Genomic DNA, 13,249 nt, shown 5'->3' with positions numbered 1-13,249 from the left:
TAAAAAAAAAAAATAAAAACAAATAAAAAGGATTAAAAATTCAAATCACCCCCCTTTCCCTAGAACACATATAAAAGTAGTTAAAAACTGTGAAACACATACATGTTAGGTAGCCCCGCGTCCGAAATCGCCCACTCTACAAAGCTATACAAATATTTTTCCGGTTTGGTAAACGCCGTAGCGGGAAAAATGGTCAAAAGTGCCAAACCGCCGCTTTTTCACTGTTTTGATTCTAATAAAAATTTGAATAAAAAGTGATCAAAGCAATAACATTTCCCGAAAATGGTAGAACTACAAAGTACACCCGGTCCCGCAAAAAAAGACGCCTTATGCATCCCCGTACACGGACGTATAAAAAAGTTACGGCTGTCGGAATATGGTGACTTTTCAAAAAATAATTTTTTAACATAGTTTTGGATTTTTTAAAGGGGTCAAAATGTAAATAAAACCATATAAATTTAGTATCCCCGGAATCGTAACGAAACACAGAATACAGGGGACATGTCAATTTGGTTGCACAGTGAATGCCGTAAAACCAAAGCCCGTAAGAAAGTCGCAGAAATGCATTTTTTCTTCAAATCCACCCCATTCTGAATTTTTTCCCTGTTTCCCAGTACATTATATAGAATAAATAATGGTGGCATCATGAAGAAAAATTTGTCCCAGAAAAATTAAGACCTCATATGGCTCTGGGAGCGGAGAAATAAAAAAGTTATGGGGTTTAGAAGGAGGGGAGTCAAAAACGAAAAACCAAAATCAAAAAATGCCATCGGCGGGAAAGGGTTAACTTCAAATACTTCGGTCCCAAAGTCACTATGTAAAGTTTCTCACAACACCGTATAGCAGCTCAAATACAAAGTAACTTCAACACAAAAGTCTCACGTATTCTCTGAATTACAGCAAAAACAAGATACAAAGTTACATTTCATATCCCATACCTTATACACAGTACGAAAACCTTACCCATGCCTGTATATACCCACTTCTACAATCACCGCAGACGAAGTCGTGGGTACCAGCTAGTTGGTCATATATAAAGAGCAGACAATCCAAATTGTGAAGAATAAAGAAGTGAGGGGGCGTTCACAATTGCGCCCATGTCCTGCATAGGGGACAGCTTCCCAGTGGTCAGTTTTAAAACCCATTCATTTGAATGGGTTTTTAAAGCAAACCACCAGTGTCCGTATGCGGCCTCTCCGCAGGGAAACAGTTTTTTCCATGGAAACAAAGTCAGACAAACAGGAATTTGTATCCGTGCAAAAAAAAAAATGGTACCATGTAGGGCGAGGAAAGGGGGCACCATGCCGTGTAGGGATGCCCCAAGAAAAAAATCTGCTATGAGGTCCAGAAAAAATCTACTACGAAGTCCAGTGTTTGATAATTATGCCCCTGTATCCTACTAATCCTACTAATATTATAAATGTGAAAGTTTGTGTGTTTGGATGTTAGGATGTTTGTGTGTATGTTCCTCAATCACGCAAAAACGGCTGATCGGATTTGAATGAAATTGGGCACATACATAGTTTGTAACCTTGATTAAAACATAGGCTACTTTTTATCCCGGTAAATGACATGGCTTCATGACTGTTATGAATTTATTTTCACATACTATATTGCACTGCTGCTGCAGCAGCCTTATCTTAGGTCGCAGGGCTGTTAGCTCTCTGTGTAAACATACATTGACCTTCTGTGGTTTGTGTTCACGCATTTGCATATTATCTGATCTGCTCCAGGCACTGCTGACAAACTGACATGGGAAAACACCATTAATTCAAATTGGCAGTTTGCCCATTTTGAACATGCCTGGAAAAAGAAAATCTAATTTGTCGCAAACAACAAGAGCTATGAAGGTAGCCAGAAGTCACAGAGCTCTCCTCAAGTGGAGCTGAGGGGGATCATCGACGCCAACAACACACTCATTATATGGTGTCCCAGCAAGCTGCTGAGATACTGGAACAATCACAGGCACAGCGCGAGGAACAAGTTCAGCGACAGGCCAGCTTGACAGCTGTTGAAACGCCAGAGCAGGCGAATCATCAACATCAACAACACACTCATTATATGGTATCCCAGTGAGCCACTGAGATGCCAGAACATGCACAGGCACGGTGTGAGGAATAAAGTGAGATGCAGGACAGCTTGAAAGCTGCCGAAATGCCAGAGTAAGCAAACCATTGACGGCAGCAATTTGCTGAATATAGGCGGATCATCAATGCCAACAACCCGCAGACGAAGTTGCGGGCAGAGGCTAGTTCATAATATTTGCTAGACAAATGTGGGGTTCTCCCAATAAATACTCTTGTGTGGGCCCTACGTAGCAATCCCTACTGCCACTCATGGTTGCCTTTGCTTCCCCTTCAGCCCTCCAAGGGGCCCCCATGGGTGATTTGGGATGCAAGGGGTCCCCTGGAGGGCTGAAGTGGAAGCAAAGGAAGCTGTGAGTAGGAACTGGGCTCAGTAAGTAAATAGGGCCTGTTATCTGCTGGGGTTACTGGTGGGTATGAAATAGGTGTTTAAAATAAACAATATACCACAGCTGGGTCCATATGGGAATACACAGCTATAGTCTAGTCAGTGTGTCCATGATTTTTCTTTCTGTATGCATCCTGTATGCATGGTCTGTGTTATCAATAAAATGCCCAGTTCTTTGTGTTTTTTCTGATAAAGACAAAAGCATTTCATGCAAGGATTATAAACACACACATTATATTTTCTGAAAGTATATGGTTACCTTGATAATAGATTAATGATCCCTATACATCAATATCTCTTTACTGTGCAGAAAAGAACATCTTCATAGTGACCATGCTCAAATAATGTGATTAGGTTATTCAGTACCGGTATCAGATTTTGTACAAAAATCATTAACTAATCTGAGTTGAAAGAAAATACTTATTCCTTTGCAAGTTGACAAGATTGTGGTACTTATCTTCTTCACATGATGAGTGTAATCCTTAGGAGGTCTGTTCACTTGCATTGATAGCAGTTGATTGATCTGAACTGATAGGGAACATTTGGTGATTGCAGAGGATCCATATCTGAGCAGTCACCTGCTGCAAAGCGCTTTATTCTGAAATACTGAGAGCGGTAAATGTTCTTCCTATGACCCAATGTTTCACCGTATAATGAATACCCTGGAATTATGTGGAAATGTGTCAGGATTCTTTGGAGACAAATTAATTTTTTTAGTTTGGTCACAACAGGTTACTCAATCATTAAAAAGTCCAGACCCTGACAGTTAAAGAACAAATATCTGGCTAAGGCTGAATTCACACTGTCAAATTGTATTGCTTTTTTTATTTTATTTTTTTTAAATCAAAGCACCTTAAAGCTATGTCTTCACATTACGGAAACGTAACTTTTTTTGTTACAGATTTTGCTGTTTTTTTATGAGCCAAAGTCAGAAGGGAAACATCTAAATGCTTCCTTTATATCTTCTATTCTTTTTCAAGCCACCCCTGACTTAGGCTTAAAAAATTGCAGTGAAAGCTGCACCAAAAAAACGCTGCATTGCCGCAACGTGGGGCCTTAGCCTAAGCCTGGGTTTGTATTCACAATACCACATGGAAAAAGCACAAGCTAATACAAGGAGACAATAATCCAACCAATATATAAAAAATATCAAATACTTTATTACACACTAGATAACAGATTATTATTAAAAACAATAATGTACAGCAGGGCAGATGGATTTAAGCCAAAGACATACAAAAATAGACACATAGAATAAAGAACGTGGGTGCTTATGCTAGACCATATAAAATGAATAAAGGTAGGTATGGTAGCATAGAATAACACTTATATTAGTATAGCGAGGCTATATTAGTACCAACAACAAAATACTATTGGCAAAAAGCACCCCTCCAAAAATATGTCCCTATAAATGTATATATATATATATATATATATATATATATATATATATATATATATATACTGATATTTTGTAATTATAGCATAAATAGCTGAGGACATATAGGAGGAGGCAAAAAAATATATATGTAAAGTGTGAGGTGAACTACATGGGTATTACTCCTATCAATAAGATATAGGTTACAACGGTGTCATTTCCATAGGAATCCAATATTAGACCATAATCACACTACAATGCAGCCTAAGCTATACAAATACGGAATATAAACAGCTCCTATGAGGCAATAAGCCAAATACCTGAAGTCATGTCTCCAAATGGTAGAGGTCAGCTAACAACCACGATAAAGTACTGACAGTTAGGTAGACGGACCATCCCTACGCGTTTCGCCACTACAGTGGCTTCCTCAGGAGGTGGGTTTGTATTCACTGCTTACCATCTGCATTCCATAGACGTACACGTACTCTTTCATTTTGACATAATTTTGGCTGTGTTTGCCTTATGCCTCGTTCGCATCTGTGTTTCGTAATCCCCCCAAACGGACTACCGAACGCATCGGGGTCTGTGTGCTTTCCGCATGCTGCGGAATCCGTAATTCTTTAAGCATTTCACAGGAATTAAAACAATATGTATATTTGATTTAGACATTTCATTTTTTTTTCACTAATACATTAATTTAACCCTAAAATTAACAGATTCACAAAGGGTTACAGGAGAAACTGCATCTCAAAGTTTGTTATGCAATTTCTCCTGAGCACAGATATACCCCACGTGTGGGTGTAAACTGATGTTTGGGCAGACAGTAGCACTCAGAAGGGAAGGAGCGACGCTGAACGTTTGAAAAGAAGATTTTGCTGAAATAGTTTTCTTGTGCCATGTCTCATTTGCAGAGCCCCTAGTGTACCAATACAATAAAAAAAAAACAAACACAAAAGTGATCCCATTTTGGAAACTACACCCCTGACAGAATTCATCAAGGAGTATAGTGAGCATTTCGACCCCATAACTGTTTCACAGATTTTACTAACATTTGGGATGTGTAAATTAAAAATTACTAAAGCGTCACTTTATCCACAAAATATTAATTTTCACAAGGGGTTAAAGGAGAGAAAGTCCCACGCAGTTTGTTACACAATTGCACCTGAACATGGCAATACCCCATGTGTAGTCATAATCTGCTGTATGGGTACATGGCAGGGCTTGAAATGGAAAGAGAGCTATTTGACTTTTAGCGAGCAGATTTTTGCTGGAATAGTTTTCAGGTACCATATCACATTTGAAGAGCCCCTAAAGAACCAGTAAAGTGGAAACCCCCAAAAATGGCCCCATTTTGGAAACCACACCCCTCATAGTACATATCAAGGGATATAGTGAGAATGTTGACCCTACACAAATTTTATTAACATTGGAATACAACCAAAAGCCCGGACTAGCTGGGTCAGTAGATAATGCGGATCCAGCGGATTAACCCCTCTAATGCTGTGAAAAAGTGATAAAATAGTAATAAATACCAAACATTTGATAAAAAGTACAACTTGCCCCGCAAATGAAAAACCCATACATCTCTCCATCAACAAAACAGTAAAAAAGTTATAGGCGTCAGGAAAATCATTCATTTTTATTTGTAAAATCGGTATAACATAAAAAGATCAATATAGGATTAGTCTTGCTGTAATCATAATGGCCCACTGGTCAAAGCTGCCATGTTATTCTGTCGCAAACTGTCCAAAAACATCAATTCAATCCAGTGGCGTAACTAGGGATGGCGGGGCCCTGTGGCGAACTTTTGACACGGGGGCCCCCCTGTCCGACGTCATAGACCTCGACCAACTGCCACCCCCCCTGAATTTCTGCACACAATATTATGCCCCATAGTGGCCCCTGCACACAGTATAATGTCTGATAGTGGCCCCTGTACACAGTATTTTGCCCCATAGTGACCCCTGCACACAGTATTATGCCCTATAGTGGCCCCTGCACACAGTATTATGTCTGATAATGGCCCCTGTACACAGTATTTTGCCCCATAGTGACCCCTGCACACAGTATTATGCCCTATAGTGGCCCCTGCACACAGTATTATGTCTGATAGTGGCCCCTGTACACAGTATTTTGCCCCATAGTGACCCCTGCACACAGTATTATGCTCTATAGTGGCCCCTGCACACAGTAATACACCCCATAGTGGCCCCTGCACACAGTATTATGCTCCATTGTGGACACCCATGAACAATTATTATACTCATACTTATAGTATACCGATCATTATAGTATAATGATCGGTATAAGTATGAGTATAATAATTGTTCATGGGTGTCCACAATGGAGCATAATACTGTGTGCAGGGGCCACTATGGGGCGTATTACTGTGTGCAGGGGCCACTATAGGGCATAATACTGTGTTCAGGGGTCACTATAATATAATAGTATAATAGTGCTTGGGAGGCCCACTGCGTCACTTACCGATCCCGGCCTCTGCCAGGATTGGTAATTAAGTAGGGCTTGTTACCGGCTGGAGTTATTTCAGCTGGTAAAGGCCTATTAAAAATTTTTTTTAAAAAAACAGTAGCGGCTGTCGCTGGGCCCCCTTATGTCCTGGGCCCAGTGGTAGCCGCTACGCCTGTAGTTACGCCCCTGATTTAAATTAATCAAAACATTATATGTACCCCAAAACTCGTCACATATAGGATAAGTTCCCACATAGCCATGTCAACAAAAAAATAAATAAGTTATGAATTCTGGAAGGTGGGGAAGGAAGATATGACAAAAAGTTGCTGAACATTAATGCACAAGCTACCCTACGTCCTTACAGGGTTGAAAGGGCTCTTTGCCACAAGTTGTCACTTGTCCAAAACCATGGTGGCAAGGTATCTGCTTTCAGAAAATGCTATTTTTAATTTTTACCAAAGGTCAATTATTTTTTTTAACTAGGCTCCCTGCCAGTCTGCTAGTGTGCCGCAATTTGCATAAATCTATAAATTCTGTATTTTTGAAGTCCAAATTGTTGGCATAATAAAAACAAACTAATGGTCCCTATTTGAAAAACAAAACAAATATATATTATTTGTTTTGTTTTTCAAATAGGGACCATTAGTGTGTTTACAATCGTTAGTTTCCCTATACCCTCGTATTTACATAATAAAAACAAAATAAACCCATTGCGTCTTCTAATATCACAATGTTTGATACAACATCTGCTCCCAAAAGGGGACAATATTTGGTGGGAATTTTTAAACTGCTTCTCCCCTTTTCAACAAGACACGCTGACCGTTCGACACTTTTTTTTTCTTTTCAAATTCTGTAGTTGGCTCTTGCTAATGCGTTGTTTGTATAATATCAACACAATAAAAAAATTTAAAGGGATCATTTTTGGCAGCTTTTTTCATTACTTTTCAACCCAGCTCACAATGCAATACAAGCCCTGAACTTCAAAATCTTTGGCGAGAGCGCGGTCGTTTAACCTATCTGCAGGGAAAACTGGTCCGCCGTTATGTAAATCCTCGTACCCATGAGCGAGTGTTTCAGATTGTGATACCAAGACAAGACGCTCCTTTGATCTTGGATGCGTATCATAATCAGTCAGGACATTTCAATGCCCAAAAGACAGAACGAACCATTAAGGATCGTTTCTACTGGGTGGGAATGCGCCCTCAAATTGAACAGTGGTGCCGGGATTGTGCACAATGTGCTTTGCGGAGAGGATCTAACCAACGGGCCCCTCTACAGGGCATTGTCACAGTCAGACCACTAGAGTTAGTAGCACTTGACCACGTCAAGTTGACTCCAAGTCGGTCAGGTTACACTTATGCACTAACAATGATTGATCATTTTTCAAAATTCATGGTTGTAGTCCCAGTAAAAGATCTCACTGGTAAAACAGCAGCTCGGGAATTCCAAAGACATTTTGGGCGACCCTACGGTTATCCTGAAAAGATCCTTACTGATCAAGGTCCTGCATTTGAGTCAGAGCTTTTTCAAGAGTTCTGCAACCTCTATGGGTGTCAAAAGATCCGCACTACAGCCTACCATCCCCAGGGTAATGGGCTTTGTGAAAAAGCCAATCAAATCATTATCAACATGCTGAGAACAGTTGCCCGTGAAAAACGATCTGAGTGGCCAGAGCTATTGCCAGAGATCACTGAGATCTATAATAACACCAGACAGGATTCCACAGGGTACACTCCTGCATACCTCCTTAGAGGTCAGTTAGGACAGCTCCCCGCTGATCACCAAATGGGAGTGATTACAGAGGTTAGGTCCCCACCTTTACCAAATGACACTTGGGTAGCAGAAAGACTAAGGGTTAATAGAGAACTTCAGGAACTTGTGTGTAAATCTCTGGACCAGGCTAGACACAAACAGGCTCTCCAGTATGACAAAGGAGCAAATGCTCAACCATTGCAACCTGGAGATAAGGTCCTAAAAAGGCGACATGTTAGGCATCATAAGTTAGAGGATCGTTGGGAAGACAAAGCCTATGTTGTCCAAGAGGCACCACATGATAACCCTAAAGTGTGTAAAATTGTTCCAGAGGATGGAGAAGGTCCATCGCAGTTAGTGTCTCGAGATGATCTCAAAGTCTGTCCCTCCTCTTATACAAGTCCTAGAGTGACCCGTCGGTTACCGGCTACTCCACACGCTCTGTCACAACCAAGACGGACCTTACCCTGTGTACCCATTCCTGGCCAACATGGTACAGAATTAGGACTTGCTCTGGCTTCCCCTAACTTATACTTCTTTGTGAGACCTACGGTTACACCGTTGCAAAGAGAGACTCCTTCTGTGTCAAGGGAAACAAGTGACTCCATTTCCTTAGAGGACTTTGTATCAGAGACTCCGGATACTCAGGTACTCCCTGTTGACAGAGAGGAGGCCTCAGAGCCTGAAACAATTTCTCAAAGGAGATCCCAACGGGTAAACAAGGGTAAACCCTCAGTTCGCTACAGCCCTTAAAGGAGCATGCCAAGATCAGCCATAGTAGACTGTGCATTTCAGCTGATCATCTGCCTTGGAAACTTATCTTCACTTTAACAAATAAGCCATATACCTGGTGCCATAGTGGCGACACCATGCTTGGACTGCCCAAAGTTCTACCTCTATGTTTATTATTTGGTTCTAACCCATTTAACGTTTAATCCATTTACTTTGTACTATGGGATATTTAAGCCATTGACTGTTTTCTGTGTTATTGGTAGCCCGAGGACGTGCTACATTCAAGAAGGGAGGGATGTAACCCCCTCACAGGAGTTACTAATGGTTATTTGGCCATAGAAGTGCCTTACATGTTATGATAGATTGTATATATTGCCATGTTTATTCTGTATTCATTTGTGTAATGTTGTTAAGCTGTTGTTCTCTGGTATCACTTGTCCTAGTGAGCTGTGGTCTCCATAGCAACACACACTATAGTGAGTGGATCTGTAGCTGGAACAGGAAATAGTCATAGCAGAGAAAGGAAGTAGTATTCTGTAAGAGCCAGGGAAGGAGAAGCAAGGAGAAGGGTGGAGAGGCCATCTTGTGTGTCAGACACTGTGTTGTGAGGATTGCCACAGCAACAGCAGGACAGAGAAGCTGTGTGACAGCGCCCCCATCACTATCAGTAAGAGGACAGGATTATATCAGGCTGAGCAGAGCTATAACCCTGGCAGCCTGCACCGACCTCTACAAGGTAAATGAACCCCTGCAGTAAACCAGAAGCTGGGCCTGCAGCCATCTTAGACTCTCTGCTAATACATGGGAAGGAGTCAGCCAGCTACAAGCCACTGTGCCACAGCTCACTGCTACAGGACAAGTGACCAGCAGATGCCTGTTACAATAAAGCAGTGAGCACTTCTACTGATCCTGGCCTGGACATTGCCTTCCTTACAGCTAAGCCCTGGGCTAAAGCTCTTTGTTGGAGTAGAGCACTGGCACCCACATCACCATCTCAGCCCAGGGACCAGCGGGTGTCTCATTACTCCAACTGGCGTCACATCTAACTGACTCTGCCTATTTCCCTGTGCACCTCTCCTGGGAGTTCTGGTGCCAATAAGGTCACCGTGACAGTCCAGCTTCCTGCACGGTTCTCCCGGGGTGGTCGCATATATACTTTTGTAGATTTGGAAAAACACAACTTTGAAGTCTTGTGCAAATGTTGCAGTTGGTTCACTGGGGTCACTCCTCCAGCTGCATAGGTTGGATGGATGACGTCATAGTTATGGGAGGATCCATTATGGCGGTTCAAATTTTTTTTCCTCCAAATCTACTAACGTACATACATAACAAAGGTATGTTGTTTATCACTGTAATGTGCTCAGTAACATGGTGCTGACAGTTGAGTATGCTTGGAGGAGGCGATAGACTCCCTTTAGATACAGCTTAGAGAAGGGGCACTGCTATACTGATATGTACACTGTGAGCAGGGTTACCATCTTGTGCCTTTATGGCAAATTTTCTTAAAGTACTCTATCAGTTTCTTTCCCAATAAAAGCTAAGCATGACTTACATGCTGTGGAAGGAATGAAGCAATGCTTAACCTTTGGTACATCTAGGCATTGGTTTATATTACAAATGATTACTTTGACTCAGAGATGGTTAAAATAGAAGAAAGAGTGACATGCCCTTAGTGAATAAGGATAATTCCATCAATCATTGTCAATCGTATTTCTATATAAAACAATAACCTCCTTTTATTGTATTCAACTCTGTTTTTACTAGTAGCTCGTTACCATTACATGACAATGCGTATACATATAATACATTAAAGACAATTACTTAGCTTACAGTATATTTTATTGTATATACATTTCAAAAAATAAAATATATAAACCTTAAGTATCCAATAAAGTAAAGGTCCTGAAGAGTGTAAAATGACAGCATATAAAAGCCAAAAGCATAATTTCACTCCCATAAAACCACATCAATGAAACAAGGAAAAATTAGGGCTGCTAAAATGCAAAACTATAAAAAAAAGCAGTAAGAGGTCAATCTGAAAACTATGGTTAGCAATTCAGAAAAAATACAAATACCCCCATGGCTTACAAGTCAAGCTTTCTGAAATCCTGCAATACCTAGCATTCTCTGAAGGTATGTCAAGACCCTTTAGTAAACTCTGGCACTGTATGAATGTGCACAAATGGTTGCTAAAAGAGTATCCCCATCTGTAGCATTCATGCCTTACGTATAGTATATGTCCATGTCTGATAGGTGAGATCTCAGAGGTGGGGCAAAAATGATTTTCAGGCCTCTGCACGACTTGCATCACTACTTTCCACTGCATTGCATTAACTGGTGTAACTTAAAGGGGTTGTCCACTTTTCGACCAATATTGACAAAACAAATATAAATATCCATATAAATAAAAGTTCTACAATTTTCCAGTTTACTTTGTATGCTTGGTGTTATTCATTCTGCTTACTTCCAGTAGATAAACACCAGTCCATGGTCATGTGATGGAGACAGATACACAGCTCGTTACCTGGCAGATGCCTAATTATTGTGCTGTGACTATAACGAGCTGTGCACCAGTGTCCTCATCACATGACCATGGACTGTATATCACATGACTATGGACTGATTTCTATCCACTGTGAGTTAAGCAGAATGAATGACAGCAAGCAGAGATTTAGAAAAAACGTGAGGAATTGGCGCAAAAAGTATATTATAAAATTGTACAACTTTTCAGTATACTGTAATCACTTTTGTCTTTTAATACTGGCCTGAAAGTAGACAACCCCTTTAAGATAAACAGATCCTGCTGTTGCACTGTCTCATGGAATGAAATATGAGGGCATGTTACAGGAATCCTCACACATGACTGGAAGAAGCAGTGGCATAACTACCAATGAAGCAACTGCTACGTGGCCGCAACCTCAAGGGGCCTGGTGGGCCCTGTTTACTTACCAATTCTTGTTTCTGGTGACCTCCGCTTCCTCTTCTGCTCTCCAGGGAGCACTTTGTGTAAAATATCATGTCACTGATCTTGAACAGCAATGTGACATGGGACGCACGGGTCCCGATGGAGGGCAGAAAAGGAAATGGAGGTGACCATGAGGAGGGTTGGGGACCAGTCAGTAAGGCCACACGTCCATGGCAAAGAAATTTGTTGGGCAATCCCCGTGAGATTTATCTCACAAAGTCTGCCTGGCAGTTCTGTATGGACCGAGTACATCCGAACATAAACTGCTATTATTATACTTTGGAGTCTCTTCAGAGTATAATAATTGGAGGCTCTGGTGAGGTGATAAACATAAAAACCAGTGTTACTCATCTCTTCTGGGCTCCAGGCCGGTGCCACAACACATAATAGCGCCATCGTAACCCTTGTCTGTGACATCATTGAACAGGGCTGAAAACAGCAGCGTGTCAGACTGGAGACCAGGAGAGGTTGATAACATTGTTTTTTTATGGAATATTGTTTATAATAGAACATTATACTGTGTGCAGGAGCTTCTATGGCACTTTATACTGGGTTCAGGGACCACTATGAAACATTATACTGTGTACAGGGGCCGCTATGGGACATTATACTGTGTGCAGGGACCACTATGGGACATTATACTGTGTGTAGGGGCTGCTATGGGACATTATACTGTGTGCAGGGACCACTATGGGACATTATACTGTGTGACAGGGCTGCTATGGGACATTGCACTGTGTGGAGGGGGCCGCTATTTGACATTATACTGTGTGGAGGGGCTGCTATGGGATATTATACTGTCTGGAGGCTGCTATTATATATATATATTCACACTTTATAGTGTGTGTAAATGATTCATTATACCATGTGGGGACCAAGAAAGGGGATGTTATGCCGTATTAAGGTGGGGGCCAGCGCCACACCTCTAATGAGGCGAAGTGAGGTGCCCGCCGCAGGTGGCGTACGGGGGGCAGGGCCCGGGCGATTTTTAAATTTATTTTTATTTTTTTACTTTTTTTTTCTTTGAACCAGCGCGCTGGTTCACAAGTCTATGTATCAGCGTAGGTGGCGTCATGCCAAGAGAAGAGGATCGCGGAGGCAGCGGGAGCAGCAGCAGCATGATCGATAAGTATAATAACATTTTTTTTTGTTTTATAATAAGCCGCTACCTGCTGGAGTATCTCCAGCAGGTAGTGGCCTATTTAACAACATCCCCGGACCTGATCACTGCCGCCCCCGCTTCCCCTTGTACTATAGGTCGCGGAGGCCGGCAGTAAATAGGCCCGGGCCAGGCCGCGATCCCACTGCCGCTATTATTATACTCGGGGGTCTTTTTAGACCCCCGAGTATAATAATTGGAGCCCCAGGGGAGGTGAAGGAACATAATAAACAATGTTACTTACCTCTCCGGGATCCGATGTTAATCCTAGCTGGCTTCGGGCCTACATGGTAATGCCCAGAAGTCACGTGGTCTGGTATAT

Source organism: Leptodactylus fuscus, chromosome 3 (genome assembly GCF_031893055.1).
Source record: "Leptodactylus fuscus isolate aLepFus1 chromosome 3, aLepFus1.hap2, whole genome shotgun sequence".
Classification (NCBI taxonomy): Eukaryota; Metazoa; Chordata; class Amphibia; order Anura; family Leptodactylidae; genus Leptodactylus; species Leptodactylus fuscus.
This window is presented reverse-complemented; position numbering follows the sequence as displayed.